This window comes from Sturnira hondurensis, unplaced genomic scaffold, assembly GCF_014824575.4.
Source record: "Sturnira hondurensis isolate 20B ecotype Veracruz unplaced genomic scaffold, ASM1482457v3 Scaffold0010128, whole genome shotgun sequence".
Taxonomy (NCBI): Eukaryota; Metazoa; Chordata; class Mammalia; order Chiroptera; family Phyllostomidae; genus Sturnira; species Sturnira hondurensis.
The window spans coordinates 19189937-19213740 of record NW_028082759.1 but is presented as its reverse complement, the minus strand read 5'-3'; positions in this window follow the sequence as shown (position 1 = coordinate 19213740).

Below are 23804 nucleotides of genomic sequence, written 5' to 3'. Positions count from 1 at the left end.
GTTTTTCATAGTCTTTAAGTACTGGTTTAACTTAAAACGCCTCTAAGTGCATGTTGTTGGTGGAGGGATTTAATAAAATTTGAAAACTTGCTTCTAATTATGCTTCTCAGCCTGCCTCCTTCCCCTCCCCCTCTGTAAATACCGGGTCCTCCCCCCTCCACCAGCAAGAGCACATTTACTTGGGGCTGTGTTTCAAGAGGCCGAACCAGTGAAGATGTTTCATTCTCTGCTTCTCTTTCATCTTTATTCTTTGAAGATAAGAAAGGGGTTATATTTTGCTCTTGATTTATTTTAATTAGCAAGATTTAAAGGAACACCTGAGGATTTAAACTAATCAACAGTATACCTCACATCACTTCTTTGAGTTTGGGCGAAATTGGCTATGCAATTTCTTTGTCCTGTATTTAAAAAAAAATCCTGTTATCTTGGAGAAAGGACATTTCATACATTAGCAAGCCAATTTCCACCAAGAGATACCATGTATCTATCCATGGTGGGTCTTCACAGTGAATACTGGGGGTACATGGGCTCAGTAGTTCACAAGACAAGTTGTGATAATATCTGTATTATTTATGAAGACGCTTTTCAGATAGGTATTGTAAAACCCCAAAGCTTGTTTGCATTGCACAAGAAAATGCCTGAGCTGAACATTGCATTTTGTGTGCATCAAAATGCTAGGAAATATCACGGGAGGCACTGTCCTGTCCAGGTCACGGGGACTGATATGGCATTCTTATTTGAAAATATGATTATTTATGATGTTCTTTCTGCTCTGCAATTCCTTTTAAGTTTATCACCGCAGCTCTATTCTCACTGCTTTTTTTCCCCCTCCATCCCTCTTGCATTATTCCTCAGCTGTCTCCATCCACTTGCATATCTGCTGGTTCGCATAATCTCACTGTCACTTTTTTCCATTTATTTTCTCCCACTCTCTATTTTGCCCCCCAGAAACAAATAAAAAAAGCAATTTTCTGATTTTTCCACTTTGCTTACTCTCAGCAGAGCTCAGCTAAAGTCAGTAAGAAGGTTCTTTCCTAAAAAGAAAGCAGAAGAGCCTCAGCGTGAGCTCTCCTTCTTTTTAGGCATTCAAAGGCATTTTATAAGCCATTGTCTTTTTCCCCCCTCCAGAAGCCAGTGCTGTGTGGCAAATTGTGCAGAATAGAAATGCCTATAATGAATGTATTTAGTTCTGGGTCACGCTGATGAACATTCTGCCCCATGAATAACACTGTTTTGCAAGTTTGTAGCCCTTTCAAACTGCAGCTCCCCAAACCCTATAGGCAAACCAGGAAAGCTACCCCAAGCAACTGGGACTTTAGAAACTCATAGCCATCTGGCCTACATCGCTAACAATCTGAGCCAATAATTATATCAATTCAGGCTTTCGTGAACCCCTCTGCAAACACCAAAAGAGCAAAGAAAGGAATTAGTGACTATTCAAAGTTGGGGTGAGACTTCAAAGGTAATCTAATTCCATTTGTTCTAGGAAAGTTTTCTTTGTGGATTTGCTATCTACTCCCCCCAAATGGACTTGATTACCTTCATGCAGAGGACATTTTCCCTAATGCTCAAAAAGTAAAAATAGTCTTAAAATTTTTTTTTATTTCTGATAGTGAGCATGAAAAGAATTAGTCAATGTGAAAGAGCTTCTGATTATCTTACTGAAATATTTAAAGTAGGTTGTAAATTGATACATAGTCATAAAGAATGTTTTTCTATGAGTAAGTCTTTGAAGAACTTGAAGTCTTTTTATGGAGGGTGGCATGTTTGACTTATGATATCATGCTCGTCAAATATCATTTCATTTTACCTTGCCAATCTCTCCCTGAAAAATTACATATGCCTACTTGATAGTGGAGCGATTTTGATTTCTCCTTGCTACATACCTCTACTCTGTTTTCCAAACTTGTTTTCAAAAAGCACAGAGTGGAAAATAAAGGTTTCCTTTGCATTTTTGATTAGCTCCAGCAATTCAAAATATCCTTCTTCGGTAGTCCTGCAAAGAAAATTCTGAAAAAAACTTTTTCCCATATCAGCCGCTGTTTGTGAAGGGGTTTCAAACAGGGAGGAAAACCTGAATAACTCCTCTATGTGGTCATCTGGTCATGATTTGATTGAACTTTCTCCTTCTTCTGGAATTTCACAAAGTCATGAAGAAGGGGTGGAACCTCTGAAACAACCTCCCTGACGCCCAGTGATGGAGAACCGAGTCCTTGACATTGATCCACCTGGTCTGGCCGTGGTTCTACCTCCTGAGTGCCCCGCCATTCTGACTGACGTTAGCCACCAAGAGGAGACTCTTGGCTAATTCCATCCTGGTTTTTTTTCTTAATCCACAAATCTCCTTTACCACTGTAGCCTCAATTGGCTGACAATTGCTAAACCTAGAGAAAAGACACCAGCTGGCATTTGCAATGCATCCTGTCACCTCTGATGGCACTTTTATTATGCCATTTATTCTGATTACTTTTGTTTTAAAGAAAACGAAGCTTTATAATTCCAAACTGTCAATGTTTTTCTTCCTACTAAAGGGAAAGGGAAATGTAAGACACAATCACAAAGTGCAGATGTCCCTCTGGGTTGTAAAAAATGGCGTACTTTTTCATAGTGGAATACGCAATTAAACTCACTCATTTTTTAAGCAGATGTGGATTTTGTTTTAAAATTCTTAGTTATTAATGTGTATTTTCTTAGAACGTGGGAGAGACAAAATAGGTAGACTAACTCTCCCCTTCCATCTGACCATATCATATCTTTCTCACCATCATAAAAATAATGGGACGCCAGATCTTCTCGTACATGGACATCACACTACAATCTGTCCTGAGAATAGTTGCTGTGAAATGCCTCGTAGGAGGCACTCGTGGTCCTGCTTGACACCCCATGTCCATAATAAGCCTACATAATCACTGTGTAACCTGGGACATAGATGAGAACCAAAGTTTGGCCAGACAAAAGATGGTGAAGCTAAGGAATCCCAACACTCTGAAACTGTTTAAGATAAAAAGCTTGACTTTTTCTGTGAGTCTATCACACGTGTGCACGCGGGTGCCACCGGTTGGGAGCTGTGCAACTAAACGAATTATTTAACGAGTCTGAGTTGGCCTAATCCTCTGGGAATAATAATAATTCACTGCTTCAAATTCTTGTAAGATTTAAATACAGATATGCCTTGAAAATAATGTGGGTTCAGTTCCAGACAACCACAATAATGTGAATATCCCAACAGAGCGAGTCACACAAATTGAGTGGCTTCCCAGCATCCGTAAAAGTTATGTTTACACTATACTGTAGTCTATTAAGTGTTCAAGAGTATTGTGCCTAAAAAATGTACATACCCTAATTTGAAAGTAATTTATTGTGATAAAATGTTAACCACCATCTGAGCCTGCTGAAAAAATGGTGCTGATAGTCCTGCTCGACACACAGTTGCCTCCACCCTCCCATTTGTTGTAATATGTAATATTTGCAACAAAGCAAAGTGATAAAACACCGTCGGCCTGCAACTGGGGGCTTTGCACAGAGGTTGGCCTGGAGTAAACATACAACAAACATTAGTTTCCTTTCCCTGCCCTCTGTGTATCTGTGTTCTTCCTACCACCCATTGAAGGGGGAAAAAGGGTTACATTTATAATCCTTTTTTGCTTTTTTAAAAAAATAATTTAATTTATTTTTAGAGAAGGGAAGGGAAGGAGAAGGAGAGAAACATCAATGTGGGGTTGCCTCTTGCATGTCCCCTGTTGGAGACCTTGCCCACAACCCAGGCAGGTGTCCTGACTAGAAATTCAACCAGCAACCTTTTGCTTCACAAGCCAGTGCTCAATCCACTAAGCCACAACAGCCAGGGCCTGTTTTGTTTTTCAAATGTTTGGTTTAGATGCTTATATAATTTTATGTTGCAAAGATGAAGCTCTCTCCAGTTTTGATTTACGAAGGTCATCTTTGAAACAAAATCGAGAAAACTAATGGCACTGATTTATGGTGATCCTGAAAACTTGCTGGTTCACTGAACAAAATCTGGACTTATCAGCTCTACCTAGTATGCCACTGGACGCTAAACCGTAGGAACATACCCAGTACTACAGTTACCAGAAAGTCCACCAGGTGCTTAAGTATCTCATATTTGGTGTAGATTATACAGCCAATATTTGCCTGTTCTCAAAGAGTGTGAGATAATTTTTAAAACCATGTCACACTATCCTAGGAAGAAAAAGGATATAATTTGATAGACTATCTGGCAATGACAAGAAAAGACAAAACTTGTCAAATAAGATTTTCATTAAACAAAACTATTAGATCTTTTATCAATCATATTACATCTCTTCATGTTGTTCACCAACAACATATTATCCCACTTACTAATCTGTTTAAGCATATAATAATGGAAAAATCACTGAACAATATGAACCTTTTATTGGAACAACATTATCAACCTAAGATCAAGGGTGGAGAAATGAGAATGGATCTGGAACTATCCTTAGACATGCCGAATAGAAATAGCCTTCAGTAGGATTCTGATCTAAACTGGATGGGACACACACCCACAGGACAGACACCCACAGGACAGACACCCACAGGAGGGCCCACACCTGGAGGCACCATCGTGTGGGCAGTACCTCTGGGTCCAGGAAGAGCTGGGATCCCTGAAATACAGTGGCAGGTATCAGGTCAATTTTGTCTGAGTGGGCAATCATAACTGGGTCAATTTTGTCTGAGTGGGCAATCATAACTGGGTTGTCCTGCCAAAAAAGGTAGTGCACCGAATTCTAGCTGCTGACTTTGGTTCCTGCAACAGGCAATCAAGCTGAGTCCCTACACAAGGCAGGCAGGTGAGCTACTATGCGTTTTAGAACCTCAAGCCCTTTGAGCCAGACAGGTTATGGGATGAGAGATTACATTGGGGAGAATAAGCCAGGCAGCCTAAGGTCCAGTGTTCTAAGAATGGGCCCCCACTGGGAGCCTGGTCACAATCTGAGACCAGGTCACAAAGTTCAACTGGATGGCAGCGAGGTAGTTCTCAGCATTTATCATCCGAATGAGTACAGTCACTTCAATTCCTTCTTCTCAAGGCAGGATCCTGATGCAGAAAATTAAGCCTACAGACTATGTTCCGAAAGCTGCTGCTGAGGGGCGGGGTGGCCTCAAGTGAGCTGAGTCTCGGTTCTTCCTCAAATGCATCCCCGAACCAGGGGAGGCCCGCAGAACAGTAGTGTGCGCGTCACCCGGAAGCCTGCAGGAACGGCTGACGCTCAGCATCCATACCCACCCAAGCAGATTCTGCATTCTAATAAGACTCTTCTCATTCCTAGGCACATTCGAGGTTCATCACATTGCTATGCAGGGTAATCTGTTGGCTGAAGTGGTAGAAACCCTGACACGACAGTACTCACATCCTCCGTGCTGCGACAGTCTGCCCCACGGGGGAGTTCAGACAATCGGCACGTGGTGAAGATCATCATAGAAAAGGCCAGGGCTTGGAAGTCACACATTCGAGAGTATAAGTAGAACTGATGCGAGAAAACTTCTCTACTTAAATCTGTAGACAGGGAGGGGAAATTAGGCTTCTCTCCAGATCGTGTTTTATATGTTATCTCTCTGTCCTAATCCACTGAGACAGTACAGTTTTCATTTAGGGAGCAGAGTACTTCTCGGGAAGAGATCTACCATATTTTTTGGACTCTAAGACATATCCCCCCCCCCCCACCCCACCAATGGTTGTTAATGCTGCTGTTGAGTTCTCTTTACATTGGCGAACTATTATGTTATTTATATTATTAAATATTTTACCACATTTTTTACTTCAAAAATTTTTTTCCCTATTTTCCTCCTCTAAAACCTAGGTGCATCTTATGGTCCAAAAAATGTGGTCATTCTTTTTGGAAAGCTATTTCCAAAGGCAAAAACATTTCCATAGTCATTATGTGTATGTATATTTGTACATATGTGAATGCTTAGGACTATCCGGTTGAGTGTTTTGCAGCTGTCCAGTATATATAAATGGCATGTTTACTTTACGTTTTCCTGGTGCCAGTATTTATTTCAGTGGTGTGGTAAAGCAAATCTTCAGCACATTGTTCATTTATCCTTAACTATTTCTAGCTAGGATTTAGAAAAGAAATTAAAGTGTGGCAAGAAGCCTATTGCTGATGCTCAAAGCTTTTGGGTGCATGTTAAAATCCATTTATGTACAATATTTCTAGATGTTTCTCACCAACATCTAATTTATTCAATCATTTTTTTCTAGCCAGGAGCATTCTATCATACATAAACTGGTGTATACCCTTAAGATAACATTTCTAAAAGTATAAAGGAAATATAACACGATTTAGAATTACGAGCCTTCACTTAACTAATGAAAATCAAATCAATGTGATTTTAGGATAGTTGAGATTATATTAAAACTTTTTGAAGGGACCCTTTAATATGGTATGTTAAGCTTAAAGAAATGTCTATTGAATTAGCATCAATTATGCACAAAGAACTTACTATTAGTGAATAAAGTTAGGTTCATCACAACTTCAGTGCCCAGTCCCATTTACTTAGAGTTTGTAGGAAATTATTCACTTCATAGTTAGCATCCACTGGCTGAAACACGTTCAATGAATAACAGTCTAGAATTTCTGGAGCAGTAAGATCAATGTTATCAAATTGTGGGATGCTTGGTTTTACAAGGAAAATAAAAGGTTCAAGATGTGTCAAATAGGAACTTTTGTCAAGAGTAATTCATATTTCATAAAATAAATAAATGATTATATATATATATATATGTAGCTATAAAGCTGGTCTCTGGAAATGTGTATATTTTCCATTCCTTTTACCAACATATAAAGGAATCGAACAGTTTATATACTTTTTACATAATACATATATATTAATCATGTACAAAAATTTTCAGTTGGAACAAAACTAAGGAAAGTTGCTAGACCTACCTTTATTGAAAATAATGTTTATTTGTCTATTCCCCATAAGGCACTTAGTGGGCCGCCATTTATGACAACATTGTACCTCTTTATTACCTATTATTTATGTTAAATTTTGATAAGTTAATTTAGTTATAAACTAAGTAAACTAATCAATTATAGCCAATATTCTTTATCCAATGAAATTTAATTTCAAAAAAATGCTAATTTAAACAGGAAAACATTTTAGAAAACGCCTGCCGCCAGAGTAGAAAAACGCTGTAGCAAATGTCTACTCCAAAATATGATAGAGAGGGAAATTTAAAGAGTTTTTCTCAATTTAGATTGAGTTACTCACAAAAAAAAAATTTTAAATGCAGTCTAAAATAGTCACATCTCACATAGAAATGAAATGTTAAGTTCTTGGAACACAATAAAAATAAAGTTAGCTAATTAAAAGCCATTATATCTCGAGTGTTTTATAATTTGTTCATTTAATTCTCATTATAATATTAATAATGAAAAGTTTATCATTGCTAGAAACAGGTGGGATACAAGTCAGAGAATGCAGTCAGCGACAACGGGGAGGAGTTTACCATCTTGGGACCCCAGACACGTAGAGATAAGACCTCTGACACTGCGTGCATGTCACTCAGGAACGCCGCCGTGGCCCAGGTCTCTGCCCAGGTCTCCACTCCTGCTCTGCCCTCTTCGATGTGCTGCCTCCACCTTCTAGCACGGGTTCCTCGTCCAGAAAAAAAATATTCGCAGAGCCTTCCACTGCTGTTCACTGAAAGCCCATTGGCCAGATTTGTGTCACATGACCATCCATCAGTCTCTAGCAAGGAGGGCGGAATTGTGATAACTGGCCCAGACTAAGGAAGATTTCCCCTCCGTTACAGGAATAGCGCCTTCACCTCATACAAAGTGCTCAAATCGGTGGTCCCGTTCACAAAGTAGAGTGGAGAGGGAATGTTGAGTGGAGAGCACACGTTGTCTGCCGTGCCGGTCCCAGAATCACTTCATGAAGAAGAAAGAGACTTAAATAAATTTTCTCATGGCTAATACATACAGCTGATATTGAATTTGTGTATCTTACCTCTTAAAGCGCCTTCCTCTAGAGAAATAACTCCTTGATTCTTAGATATTAAATAGAAAAAGGCTGTCCCATGGGTGAATTCTTCCTTTTTCAACATTATGAAGTTACAGGGAAAGATGCCAGGGCTCATCAGGGTGACGATGTACCAGGGAAAAACACCGGCAGCCCACGCAACACAAAATCATCGCCTTTGCCCTCTAGATGTTATCCTCGAATATTATACCAAAGCTCCAGGACTAACTGCAGTGATTCTTAGGCAGGCCCGGGAAAGCAGAGGACATAAAAGTAAAGGTGTTATTTTTCTGACTCCAAATATCCCAGATCTTTTACGACCTCTTCACCTAACATGTGACATTTCTCTGAGACCAGGCCCATCCAGAAGGAAACGTGACCGAATCGTCTGTCGATTAAAAGGTGCCAATAGAAAGTCTAGGAAGCTGAGAAAAGGAGACTAGACATTCAGATCCTAATGTACGTTATAATTAGAAACATTTCAGGGCTTGAGCAAAGCTAACGAGGGACCGACATGGGGAGTAACAGAAGGCAGCACAAGAGATACTGACTTGAGATCAAAGACACCCACTTCCCACTCAGCAGTTCTTTGATGTTGCAACATTGTTCATACCATCACCAGCCTTCCAAGCAAGAAGTCACTCTCCACAAATATTTTTTGTACCAAGGATTGAATCCTCAATTTGGGAAGAAGACATAAAAAGTGCACCTGGACATCCTGCTAACATCAAGTACTCAAGAGTATATTATTCATTTTGATGCACTTTTCTAGAAACTCTGCTTTTTGTTGTGAGACTAAAGGAAAGACACTAACATTTCTGGCAAAGAAAGCAATATAATTTAAGGCAAACAAATGTGCTTTTTCTTGTGCAGCCAAAGTACTGAATTTAATCATCCAAATAAATAACAACAGAGACATTTTTTCTTTAACTTTTAAGATGCATATCTAGTCTGCAATATCATTAAGTCTGTAAAGAATTTCTAGCTATAACTGAATGAAATAACAAACTAATGTTCTCTTTCTCCACAACCTCCAATACAAATTTTCCTGGACAAAAGAGCTACGCATTTCTGCGTTCAGGTGTTCTCTTGGCACTGGGAATGTGAAGAAGCAAATTTCACTCCCCCCATTTTTATCTAGAGCGGTTAACCAAAACAGACTAAAATTGTTTAAAAGTGGTTTTGCTGGATCATGTTAAAGTCATAGAAAACCCTGATTTGCAAAAAAAGAAAGAAAGAAAAAGAAAAGAAAAACTAATATATTTGAGCTTTTTTCAAAATCAGCAACTACAACATTTGCTGTGGTTCTCTCTGTTTTGCTGTAACTCTGCGATGTTTAAAATTCAAAAGGTTTCTGCTGGAACTGGATTATGATTATTATGCAGGAGCATATCCCAGTATAAACAGCTTGCCTGGCATTTACATATTGCTCCCACATGCTTCCATATCTGACTTCTGAATAAGTCAAAAGCACATATTTTATTACTATGAAAAGAACACAGTTTTTTATTTACTATAGGATCTCATATCTTTACAAACAGCACAATCCAGCATCACAGAGCTTCTACAGCCAAAACCTGAACTTGTAATAATGACATAAAGTTAAAAAGCCTGTAAATATTTCCATCGAAAATCTGTATCACTGATGCGAGATCGCCAAGGTCGTCTGTGGCGAATTCAGAAAGTCCAGGCTGACTAGCTGCTTTTCTAATCACGAGGCTCAATCAGCTAAACTGAAGCAGTACTTTGTTTACCGTCCGGAGAGACCTGAGCCTCCCTCCCTGCGCAGCAAAACGTGACCGACCTTCCCTCTCCACAGTCACCACAGAACTAGACCCTATTTCCCAATGCTCGATACAGGTCTGCTTTCGCCTCCAAGAAATGTAACATCAAGGTTTCAGCAGAGCAGGTGTACACAGCCTCAAGAGTGAAAGTGACTGAGCTTTAATAGAGTTTGTCACAGTCATGCCTTGTGGTGGCCGTCCTGGGGCATCCTGAGTAGCCACGTGGGCAGCATTGCCACACACCCCTAAAGCGCCCAGTGTGTAGAGTCACCTCTGACTTGGCTGCCTCCACTCGGATCATCCATTTTTCCTAAAACAGCCATTCTGACCTTCCTAGTCTGAGATATTTAAGAAATCTAAGTAACTAAATGATCACGGAGTGATAACTCTGACTTGATAAAAAACAAATTGTTTGGCCTGAGGCTCTTCAACAAAGTCAATGGGTTTTATTTTTATTAAGAAATGAATATGCACCCTGGCTGGTGTAGCTCAGTGGATTGAGCACGGGCCTGCGAACCACAAGATTGCGGTTCGATTCCCAGTCAGGGCACATGTCTGGGTTGCAGGCCAGTTCCCAGCAGGGGACGCATGAGAAGCAACCATACATTGATATTTCTCTCCCTCTCTCCTTCCCTTCCCCTCTAAAGATAAATAAATAAATTTGAAAAAAAAGAAATGAATATGCATTACAATTCCACATCCTGACATTTTCCTCTTTGGGTTTTTCTGTAGGGACAAAAAGGACCCCCTTTCTTAATGTTATCAAAGGCCACGTGGCCTTGTGAATCTGATGTAGAATAAAACAGCCTAGGAGGAGTTACGCGAGGAAAGGCAGAGCTGGTTCACCAGAAGGATACGCACCAAACACTGAACAGCAGTCTTCCCATGTGAGTCATGAACTGTTTGGGGCACCAATGTGTCTCTATAAAGAATCAGATGTTCCTTTTCCTCTTTTCCTTCCATTCCTCTAGCACAGTGAAACCAGTGCCATAAAGTCATTGCAAACGACAGCAAACAACTTTGTTATTGTAATGGGCTTTTCTTTTTCTTTCTCTTTTTTTTTTTTTAACAATAGGTCTAGCAGGTGGCATGTGGCTGTGGCTGGGTCTCTCTCCATCTCCAGGGTGCCAAGATGTCCCTCAAAGTTTCCGTGGGAGGAGCTGGTTGGTGGGATTTGGATTGTAAAGGCACGCGAGCATCTGCTGCCTCCCTGGCCTCATTACCATTCACACAATTAACTCCTGCGGCTCCCTGGGCTCAGCAGCCAGAACCAGAGACTCAAGCTTACTGCCCCTTGGACAGCACTCATTAGCATTCATCGGAACTTCAGAGTTCTCAGGCTTTCAGCTCAGTGGAAAAGTTTTCTCAGGAAAATAGATCACACACAGAAAAGCACTAGAAAGGAAGAGGGAAGGAGCTGGAGAAGGGCTAAGGACTCAAACACCTAGAAGGAACTGAGGTTCTGGAATGTGGAAAATGATTTCACTTTATAATAGCATGCCACATCTTTCAAGACTGTATCGCATTTCAGACCTGCATGTGGTCTTCTAATATTTTCAGTCTTCTAGTATTTAAATAGCATAACAATGGCTATTTCAACTGCCTTCGATGGTACCTAATTTTGCAACCTACAGATGCTAGGGACCAAAACTCTGTCTGCAGAAATGGTTTTGAGTAATTTTTGGTAAATATTTTTAAGCCGTTTTGAAATGAAAGGATGGAAAGATTCACAAAAGTTACGACAAATTCAGGCAAGCCTATATTTTTAAAGACTCACACAGTCAAATTAATCAGTTGTTAAAAATGCTCCCTGAAAATCAAAGCTGTACTGCCCCTTTAAGCACTTTGTTTCATGATAAATATTCATAAACTGCGGTTATTAACAAGTTTATGCTGGGCCAGAATGAGGTGATAATGTATGACTTTTTGTGTGTGTCCTAAATAGCAGAAGTCTGTTCTTTATTTTAACTACAAAGAGGTTAAAAGAAAACCTCCTCTTTTGTCATTCAGTAAATGATTATAAAAACTGCACCCTCTCGTAAAGATAAAACTTAATTTTGTAAAAGAAGCATTTAAAACAATCTGGCTCAAATGGAAGGAGGCTTCTTTGTTCAAAACAACAAAAGAATGATTAGGCTGTTAAAAGCTGGGAAAGTGTGTTATATGGTGAAAGCTATGAAGTTTTATTTGTACTTTTATAAAAAACTTAAGTTGGGAAAGAGATGTTTACAAAACTATTTTTCTGTAATAATTATAACTTTAATGACTACACTTTGGGGAAATTATACCATTTGTAATATCCCTGTTGAAAATGTTGCATTTATTGAGCTTTATATTTTCTTAGAAATGGAAACCAATCTTATGGAACCTGATTATGCTGCTTTTCCTTTGAATTCCATAGGTCAAATCATACAATTTCATGTGTATATATTTTATATTTGGCATTAAGAATCAGGACATTTGCCTTAAGATTATACATTTCTTATTATAAATGGGATCACTTTATACACCATTCTATACTGTTTTACAACATGCACATTTTCTAAAGTAAAACACAGGAGAAACTAAAATAAATGTTTAGGATGTGGTATAATTCCAACTTGCCATCATGTGAATGGAGAAAAAACCTTTAGGTCGTCTATGTGTATCGTTCGTTGTAGTTCATGTTTGGAGGATACGCAGTGTGTACTTGAAGCTGCAGAAAATACATCACCCCCAGGCTGCTTAGGCAAAATAAAAGTGAGCATGGGAGTTCTTCATATCTTGTCTTGGTACACTCGATAGCGCGCAGTCAAGAAATTGTAGGTGCATAAAACTTCCTGACAGCTCCGAGTCAAACGTTTGAGGTTCTTTCTGTGCGGGTGTAATGTACGCATCGCTGACAGGTACCGGACCCAGTAGGCTCCGGCAGGAAGGCTGTAGGCCCGGACCCTGACGGCTCTGTTCTCTGCAGAAGGGCGGTGGCAGATTGCTGGCCTGCATCCACATTTCTTGAATTCTGGTATCCATAGGAAATGCCGCCTGGTTCACAACCTTTGTGTCTCTCCTCTTCCCCATCCCAGACCCACTTGAACCCCGCCCCTTACATCCCCAAAGCTCTGCCCAGTGTATCTGGACCAAATCTCTTTCTGAGTTAAGACGTATGTATGAATGTAGGGGCTCACCAGTAATCGATGGTCCAGGGAGTCTGACCCTAAGCTGGGTCCCTTGCTTTAATTAAATTGTTCCTTATACCTGATGCATCAGCCTCACTTACTGTCCCAGTTCTAATAGTTGACCTTCAGGCGCTCCTTAATTTTGCTTGTTTTATTTTCCTGTTATTCCGAACCTAAGCTACACAGTCCTGCTCCACACCGTTTCTGGTTGTTGCCCCTTTACCACCTGGTGAAGTTCTGTGCTGCTGACAGGCCTTCAGACATCTTCCCTGAATCCTCATTGGCTCCCCCGCCTCCCCAGGAAACCCCAACGATCTCCTGTTACGCTGCCCAGCGTTTTTGGAGTGGCAGCGTGAGGTCTGACGTTCTGCCCACTGCACTGGCTCCTCTTTTGGTGCCTCGGATGAGGCTCCAAGCATTTGCTCTGCTCGGGGGGAAGGTTTTGTTTACAGATTCTCTCCTCTTACTGCCTTGTCTCTAACATGGGCCACCAAACCCTGTTTGTCACGTGTGACTATGTCCATAACATGAATGAGATTTTAGCAATATTTCGCTTCTTAATGCATTTCAGAAAATGTGAACTTTTTAGAAACTAAACACATGCCAACTACTTAAATTCAATTTCAGGTATTGCAGAAATCTACAGTATAGAATATTGTGAAAAATAATGGAACACAAACATATTTGGTATAAAAATAGATCTTCAAAAACAACAAATTGTGTCTTATCTTTGTGAATCATGCTAGTGAGGTTTCGGGTATTATTTTTTGTAATTGTAACTAAAATAAATCTGTATCTATAAAGATATGTCAATTAAGGGTATGTCATATCCTTATAGGTCAGTTAAGTCCATTTTGACAGTTGGTTAAATCATTACTATCTTAAAGGAAATAAGAATTAGGTATCACAGTAAACATATTTGCTATAGTTTCTCTAAGGATTTTGAGTGTATGTGTATACATACAGAAATGTATATATATACACATATATATTCATTATTTACTCAGATATAATAGTTATATACCAATATAACTCAAGTGAAATATAATGCCATAAGCTACAGGCTAAATATAATTAGAACAATGGAGTGCATCTTGTCTCCAGAGTTCCCCAAAAAGCATATGCTCCAGGCATATGAGTTAAGTCCCTGAACACACACAGTGCATAAATCAGCAGCTGCCACACCTCCTACAAATCAAAAATGTAAACATTTTAATATGTTCAGGATGTGAATTGAAAGTGACTCGACTTTTCAAACTCTAATATGCATAAAAGTGTACACGGATGCTACCTTATTCTTCATGTGTGAAAAAATCGTCTTCCTTATTAAAAATAAAATCTTACCATTTGCTTGAAAAATCTGTGTGTGCCACTAACAAAATGGATGTGCTGAGTTTAGGTTTTAGTTGGCATATCTGCATTACACTCATGTTACTAATCAATGTTAAAATGCCATACTCACTTTGTGCCTCTGAGTGCCCTTTTAAAACCAACGTGTTATTAAGATCGTGTTCGACTGTTTTGCCCTTTCAAAAGTCCCCTTAAATCATGGAATAAGGCTGTTAAGCAAATGTAAAATAAGTCAACCATGTACTGTATGGCATATGGGCAATTTCCATTAAAGAAGTTTGCATGGGGATAAAAGTAAAACTTTACAAAGTGGAATACAGGAGTCTAAGTAGATCTGGAGGATAACTATTATGAATGCTACACTAGTCAAATTCTTTGGGTGAGCTGAATATCATTTCTAAGAGTTTTATTCTGTATCTTGGAAAGATAGTTTAAATATTAGCACTTAACTTTTTAAAAATAGAATATAGTAGCAGTTTACAAGTTATTCTTCAACATAGCATTTTACCTTATCTATTCTTAAGTTACAAGTAATACACTGGTTATTGACACTGATTCATAAAACTTTTTCTGTCCAGGGTGATGACAAAGTTTCTTATTAGCCACGCCTTTCTTGATAAGTGATTCCCAACGGCAAACATCCGAGCCTTGGAGACACGAATTTTTCAATGGTTCCCTCTCAGTTAGACTTTGGAATCCTCTGAAGAGCTTTACAAATTACTGATTCCTGGGTCGCACCCTCAGAGATGCTGACCGAAGTGGCCTGTCTTCCTTCCTGGGTTACGGAAAATTTCCCCAGGCAATTAGAACAACCTGCAGTCAAGGCTGAGAATCCCTTCATTCGACTCTTTCTAAACAGCAAGCATTTTGAAAAATAAATAAATAGACAAGTCATTTGACTACAAGAAATACTAGTATATCTGCATTATGCATGAAATATTGAGACAAGTGAAAGAATCTCTGATGTGACAGCCAGATGTGTGCTATTCACACTCTTTACGTTGGAGTGTAGTGGTGGAAGAGGCTTATGAAGGCCCCTGGTCCTGATGAGGAGATGAAGGTTGGGGGGAGGGTAGGAATAGCTGCGGGAGAATGGGAAGGGAGCCAAGCAGGTGAGAGGCGAGGGCAGCAAGGGTGCGGCGAGTGACAGCGTTTCTATCCAACTTTACCTTACAATCCTCCATCTTAGGATCCCCACAGAGCACAATTTATGTACAAATGATCATAGATTGGAAGAAAAAAAGAATAAACACTAGCATTGAACAATATCTATGGGCTGCTTCTTAAAAAAATTAAATTGGATACAAACCCTACCTTTGGTGGTTTCTCTACAATTGAATTGCTGCTTCAGCAAGAGGTCAGGACTCACAGCTTCGTATGCGATGCTGTATTTCCATGCGAGCACTCAAACAGCGTGAAAATCAGATCCCCGATTCTGGCCTAGAAATCACCTTTCCTCTCTCTGTCTGAAAAATGAACTGTCTAGTCAGAGGCAATCCCGAAGAGAAATGATGACATTCTAAATAATTTAACACGTCAGGAAGGGACAAATAAGAACTCTCGGAGGCAAACAGGGAAGCCTCACCGCCCAATGAAACATGTCTACGAGCACAATGGTCTTGGAGGCAGCTGGACTTGGTTGTCTGAGTGAGGGACGAAGATGCCTAGACCAGGCCTGGTGAACGGGGATGGCAGATGGGTGAGGTTTAAAGGGTGAAAGAGATGACCTTTTTCCCACCACTGTGGGCCAGTGCCTGGAAGACCATTATTACCTTAAACGGGTGCCAAGTTACTTGAGTTATGTGAAATGGATACCTTACTCTCGCAGCTCAAGTACCGAAATGATTAAACATTAATATTTCTCTTAAATGCTGTGTTATGGACAACAATGGACAGAAAAGGGCAAGCGGCAAGTGTGAAGAAAAGAAAAAAAACAGGAGAACATAAGGAAAGCAGAGGCAGGTGCCAGAGAATTAGAGATGTGTCGGCCTGGCGAAGACTGTGTCAGCTTGGGTCCAAGGGACACCCCGTGGGGGTGGGGGTTCTGCTTTATCACGACTTTTGTCACTGACCTGCTGATAAGTTAAATCTGAAGAGAGGTTTCCCATTTTCTGTCCTATTTTCTTCCATCAGAATGCATTGCAATTACTCAACTAGGTCAATGAACCAATTGGTCAGTCAAATAAAATACTGTTCTTAGCACTTCACTTTCTGGCCAGTAAATTTTGTTCTTTATTAAGTGAAGTTATTACCTACCTTAAAATGATGATTGTAAAAAATAAAGGCATTGAGTATTAATACTAGCAAATACATTATTTGGCTGATGCTGTGCATTTTAGCACTATTTATAATAACAACAACAAAAGCCCTTAAAGTGGAGATAACTCAAGTACCTATCATTAGTGTACTGTTTGAGTGAAAAACAGGAGATATTCACCTTGTGTAAGACTACTGAGCTGGAATGAGTTCCAGTTCTGGGGAATGACCATGCAGATGTGAACAAGATCACACAGACTCTGGCAGATCATCTCTGCCGAGGTTTAACTCACAGAGTTTAGAAAAGTTCGTCAGTGGAGGAGGCAGAGAATAGGATGGAAGGGAGAATGATATGAGCTGAATCTCTTTGCATATGTACTACTTATATTTTGAGTTTTCAAAGTATGTAACTATACTCTGTAACTGTAAAACAGAAGTAAATTTTTAAATAGTTAAAATCAAAAATATCATCACACAATAAAATGAACATAGTATGTATTTCTTTTTTAAAAAAAATACACACATACTCATTCCTATGCATATTTCTTATTTCTTGTCACTGAAAAGATCTTGAATCAATGACCGTCTGATAGGAATCCGTTCCTTTGTTGACCTAACTGAAGTCTTTCAATACCATTTGGCTGTTTGAAAGGATCCAGGATTCCTTGGAGGAACAGTTGCTTCCAGGTCTGAGAGAGGAAAGGTATCAGATGTGCCTGGATTATCATACCATAAAAGGAATAAAAAGGTCACCAAAGCCTAGCAGGACCATGTCTTTGGGACTCAGGAGCAAATTTGAATAGACCTCACTAGTCCCAGATGGACTTATTTGAGCAATGTCACAGATAACTGCAATGTATTAAAATATATTACAAATGTCTAAGTTCACGAATTCATAACAATGATAAAAGGCAAACAAAAATTGTATTGGTCACCTTTTAAAAAGCTAAATAACCAAGTATCTTGCAAAGAGAAAGAATTGGTGTTCATTCTGCCTTCTCTAAATAACTTCTAATTAAGCAGACTTTCTATAGGGATGTTCCTCCTTTTAAGAACTGTTCTCTCTGATGAAGAAAGATAAATTTTAAAATGAGAATATCATCACTTTTCAATCTGTTGTGAAATAAAGGATATAAGCAATGATATTCAATGATTGGTAATAGGACCAAAAAATGAGAGACTTTACTCCTATTTCCAAAAGGAGCTTTTGGAAATATACACCACCACTCAGACAGCACAGTTGCTACAAACACTGAAAAGGAATCTGATCAGTCCTCTGGACTGCCAAGTCTCAGGACATGCAGAGAGAGAAAATTGTGCTGAAAACACTGGTGGGAGGCAATCAACAAGCCCCAGAATGTGGGAAATGCTATAGAAAAAAATAACATGAATCTCCAATAACAACAACAAAAAAAATTCAGAAACATTACAGAAATGAAATGATACATTCTGCATCAAAAGATATTTCAAATTAATCATAAAATATAGTCCTTCTTGCTCTTGAGAAAACAAAGTAAACTTAAAACAATTAAACAATTGGGAAATTTTTAGAATATTAAGGAATTGTTTTTAACATGTGACATTAGTATTGCGGTTCATTGTTTGACTGTAGAGCCTTCACAAAAAAAAAAATCAGTTTAGTTCAAAAAAAGAGCATCACTTCAATTCTTAGACTTTTCTTGAGAAGCACCCTAAAAGATAATTTTTACAAAAATAATTAAATGTACGGTAATAATTTTATATTTGAAAAAAATCTACCTGCATAATTAATAGCCCCAGAAATCACTCCCTTATTTCAGATGCCACTTAAGCTTGTAGATTATTGTTGTTGTTGTCATCAATAAATCGATGTGGCAATATGCAGTGCCAGGAATTCAGAAATTATTCCAAGCAATGTGGCTTTCTGGCAACTGTCCTTCCTGAATCAGACTCACAACCTGAATTTATAATCTTTATTGATCTCTATGCTGACAAGTAATTGTCAGTAAATATGGGTCATTGGTGCCCATATTTGTGTTTTGGCCAGTAGAAATATGAATCTTTGGTGTTGTGTGACGAATAGATGAAGAATAGGCCCCAGAGTAGCTAGCATACAAGAGAGTGACATGGAAGATGACAACTGAAGCATATTCATTTTCAATTAAGCTTCTTTATATATTTCCCTTAATCACACAAGGCCAAGACATCCTTTTATAGTATTTCCAGATGTTTGTATTTCTATAAATGCCTATATGAGTATGCTTATATGTATACATGAGTTTGTGGAAATGTGTGTGTGTGTGATTGTGTGTGGGGTGGTGGTGGGTGGGGGAGGGAGAGAAAAGCAGGCACCTCAAAGGCTGATAAAGACCACATACACTAAAGAGTCACATTTTCCTGGGTTTCGTTCAGGTGCTGGCCTTGGCATTTGCCAGGCATGCGCTTGGCCAAATGACTGCAACTCACTGATTCTCAATCATCTCATCTTAAGGTAGGGATAATAAAATCCCAACCTCATAGCTTTGCTGTGGCTGTTGAGATAGTGAATGTACAGAATTTACTTAGCACAATTCCTGGCACCCAGTCAACACACAGCCAGTGAGGCCACAGGTAAACTAGGGTGAACCGTTTATGTCCCAGCTTTTACAAATAAATTATTACAGAGGACAATATAGAAAGACACTGGGACTGCATGGAGGGGAGGATTATATTCAGAACAGATTCTTCTCAATGTTTGAGCTTCCTTTACCTGGATGATCTTTATTGAGCCAAAAAAATTCTCTTCCAAACCACTAATCTTGTAACAAAGAGTCTAGAAATCTGTGAATGCTTTCCTCCTACTAGAGGTAACATACTTAGTGATCACACTTGCTCTTTAGGTCTGCCGTAAACCCGGACCCTCAGATTAGAACCATTCAAATATTGCTATAGGGACATACGTGTTATACAATGAAATGCCTCTAAAGACCCAAAGGGGTCACTATCTGGCCCAATGCTTCATACGTCATAAATAAACAGGTGTCTTGAAATATACAAGTTCTATTTACAAATGCTCTGAGCATTTTTACAATGGTGTCAGCATTACAGTTATTGTTTTATTTTCCTTCAACAGATTTGATTGATTACAATACAAAATTCAACCTCGATGATGAACAATCTCTGCACACTCGACGCTTTCCTCCGAAAAATTCACGTGCAAAACTCAAGCAGTTTCACAAATGTTAGTCATTTTTGTGACACCTACATGGTTTCTACCATAGCTGAGCAGTGCCTATTTCTTATTTACCATATGTTATTTTCTTTAAACCAATTCATTATTCTCACTTAAAAATTTTAAAAAGGAAAATTTATAGTATTACTATAAACAGTTAAAGAAAAATGGAAAACCAAATCACAAGCCATATATGTAAAAACATGTACACCCAATGAAAACAATCCATTATTTTAAAGTAAAAATAAGATAATGATTGAATCTATATCCTTCCATCATGGACTTTTCTAAGACATGTCTAGTTCATACCTCAGTTACCCTTTAAGCTTCTTCTTTCATGATGCTCCCCCTACTCTGTTTTGCAGGAATCTAAATTTTATTCCATTCTTTGTACGTCTTATAATTCCTCAACACAGGGCCTTTGCACTTACCATCACCTCTGCCTGGGTGCTCTTTTTTCCCCTACATGCCTAGTTAGCGATGATTTCTTCTTTATGCCTTTTTCAAAGAAGTCATCTCTGATCTCTCTGATCGAGTCAAATCACCCTATTAGTGATTTGACAAAAATAGTGATTTTTCATTTGATTTTGTGAATATGGCTACTCTCTCTCCCATTTGCTTTGAAGTTTTGAGAATGCTGTGATTATGAATGATTATGCATATCATTTTGTCTGTAGCAACTAGTATCATGCCTACAATAAATGCAAAATATATTTTGTTCAATAAGTGAGTAAAAGAATAAATGTACTTCTACTATATTTTTGAAAACATAAGGAGGTAAAATTATATATATATTTTTTATATATTCTATAGGGTATATTCTATAAAATATATTCATACATATTATCTATACATTTAGAATAACCATACCCTTTACTCCTCTTACTCTGCATTTTTTTACTCCTGACCATGTTATATTTGTATTTGATAACCAGCCAAATGACAATTAGATAAGGCTTTTGAGATATTGCTATGTTTTTCCAAAGAAAGACTGTGTTTGCTTTGTCAGGTAAAAGAGGAATTTCCAAGGTGAGTCCGTTGTTCAGAATTTTATTTTTGGAACCCTCAAGTGTGTCAAATCCACTCAGGCAGGGCCATATTGGCACTGGTGCACCGTTATTTTCACACTAGTTCCCTAATTTGGACATAAAGAATCTCTCTAGGTTGTCCATTCAACAAATGAACTTTCATACCATTGAAATAAATATCAAAGTTTCTCCACGGACCACCAACAGGCGTATCACATACCTCCACGGTGGTAGAAACTGGACAAAAGGAAAGTTTCCAAACTCACAGCAGTTTATATTCCTGAAGATTTCATGGTGCACAGGGCATTTTCACACATTTCGTGTGTTTTGATTCCCCCACAAGTACTGAAAGTTGGGCAGAGCAAGTAAACATACTCCCTTTCAAGAAATGTAAATCCTCAGTAAAATGTCCAAGATCTTATCAATATTTCATGGTAGGCATTCTGGTTCCAGGAATCATACCATCCTGGAGTTTGTTAAAGTGGAGTAGGTATTAATGAAATTCAGGGAACTCTGAAAGGAGAACAGGCGGACCTCCATACAGACAGAACACTGAGTCTAGTGATGGAAGGATTTCGGTTGGAAAGGAATCACAGGTTCTGTGCACCAAAGATTTCGGTGAGTGATGGGAGCAGTTAGAATGTCTGCAGACAGGAACATTAGCAACACTGGATAACCATGTGCGAAGAAGAAGGGCTTGTGAGAGGAAGATCAGTGGTAAGGAAGTGTCTGTGACATCTAAGAGAATATTAAGATCACTTCTCAATCAAATGTACCCGAGACACAGGAAAAACAGGACTGTAGACTCCAGGGATTCGTAAAAGTATCTACAACTTTAAGGGAGAGGCTAGCATTAGGTATGCCAAGGAAGTTCAGGGGTCATGCTATGAAGTAGCAGAGGTTCATTGCTGTGAGATGGAAGGGGACCGCAATCAAGAGGGTGGTGAGAACACAACTGCCAGCAGTTGGAAGGGAGGGAAGAGATGGAAGAGCGTGTGGAGGAGGAGGAGCTTCACACCACACAGCAGCAAGACTGACAAGGAGCTGCTCAGGGAGGCAGGTGTGCAGTGTGGGAAGAGAAGGACCGCTATTGGCTCAGCAGGTGTCTAGCTTCTGCCGAATAGTTTCCAAATCTGTAGAGAAACAAAAGCCCAGAAATATAGTGATAGCACATGCAGAAATACGTAGTTGGACTTGCATTACCTTGGTAGCCATGAAAGTTACAGCAAAGTAACAAATGAGTAAGAACCTCTGTACTACTTTCTTTCCATTTTCACATCCGCTGAAGAAAATCAACAAAACTGAACTGTGGATGGCATGTTCGAGCTTGTAGTTACTATATGAATTCAAGGAATGAGAAAAACATGTTGCCAAATGTTAAGTTTTCATCAAAAAAAGTTATTTGTGCTATTCCACACAAGATACTAGAAGGTAAGAAAAAGCAGTAACATTAATGAAAGCTTACTTTCCAATAGCATTGCCCAAAGGAGAAAGCAGCAAAGAAAAAAAAGAAAAGGAATTCCTGATGAAGACAAAAAAAAATAAGAAAGCTTGGTAGATAAGGGTTGCTCAGATTAAATAGTCCCTGTTTTATTCTTTTCCTTCCCTCACCACATCATGGAATTCATGGAGAGTAGATGGTTTGAAATAAACTGAAAATGATTTGATTTCCCTCAATACATGTGGCTTCCTCTGCTCATGGCTAGGAACCAGACTTTTGGAGACACAAAATAAGCAAAGTTCTGTAGGCATTCACTGGAGCAGAGGGGGGTGAGACGTGCATAAGATAGAAACACAAAACTCTTGTGTTAATGGGATATAGTTGGGGAAAGAGGCTAGAGGGGCACAGAGGGTTAATTCTCCCCAGAAATGTCACAAACTAATGCACGGGTTGTATGTAAATTGGACCCAGAGGACTGTGTAGAATGTGTATAGGTGGGGAAGGAGCCAGTAGGAAACCAGCCATGTTAAGATGGAAGGCAATTTCCAGGGAAGGTGTCTCTGTGGAGCATAAAACTGTCAATTCAGGAGAAAAGGAAACCTGCAAGGTCTTTAGAGCTTCTAAAGGACCTGTTAGAGGGTATTCGCATTACACTGGTTACAAACTCCTTTGCGGGGACCCCTGAACGCCTTTGTTCCTCTCACTCACTCAGGGGATGTTGTGGTGTGTCAGGGGTTCACGGAAGCCCTAGACCATCAGTATGTTCTGCTATTAGGCCGTGGAAGCCTAACCTGAAAGTAAAACGATAAAATACAAATAATTACTCTGTTCAGTGTGAGTCTGATCATAACCAGCTAGAAATCCGGATACATCATGAACTTAAAATTCTCATAGGACTTCCTAGGTGTGAAATGATTAAAACGCTTCTCTTTTTCCTTTTATTAATTAGTTTGAGAGGGTGGGGGGTGGGAGAGAGAAACATGTATCTGTTGCTCCACCCTCCAAGGGTGGATGCTTTGAAGAAGTAAACATCACCAATGTGAGCACAGAGCCCTGGTGTGTGTATTGTATGAAGTAGGCCCTCCAAGAACTGTCCTGTGTAAAACAAAAAGAATACATCTATGTGAGCTGAGAAAAATGACTGGGTTTTGTTCCTCCCATGTTATTTGCATAAAGAGATGTTTATCACCCAGACATTTCTTAAATTAGAAAACAGCTTCCACAGATTTTACCCTTTGCAAATGACAGTATCTAATCTCTTTGCTTTCGTGAGCCAGGCCTGCCTTGCCAAATACCTAAGAAGGGGGAGAGCGAACTATTTCTCACAGACCCTCCATCATAGATGAGATAGGAAATGAATTTCATGGAAGTTCAGCTCCCTGGAGGGTATGAGTTCACCATCATATATAACATTATTCTGACATCATATCATTATCATTATTATTTTCTTGTGCAACCAGCCTAAAACACTGGAAAAATTTATCAATTTTATCAGTTATGGATCTTAATAAAGAATGTGTGTTCCTTTCTTAAGACCATTAAACTATGAAAGACACATTTTATTTTAAGTTATAAATGCAGGCACTGAAT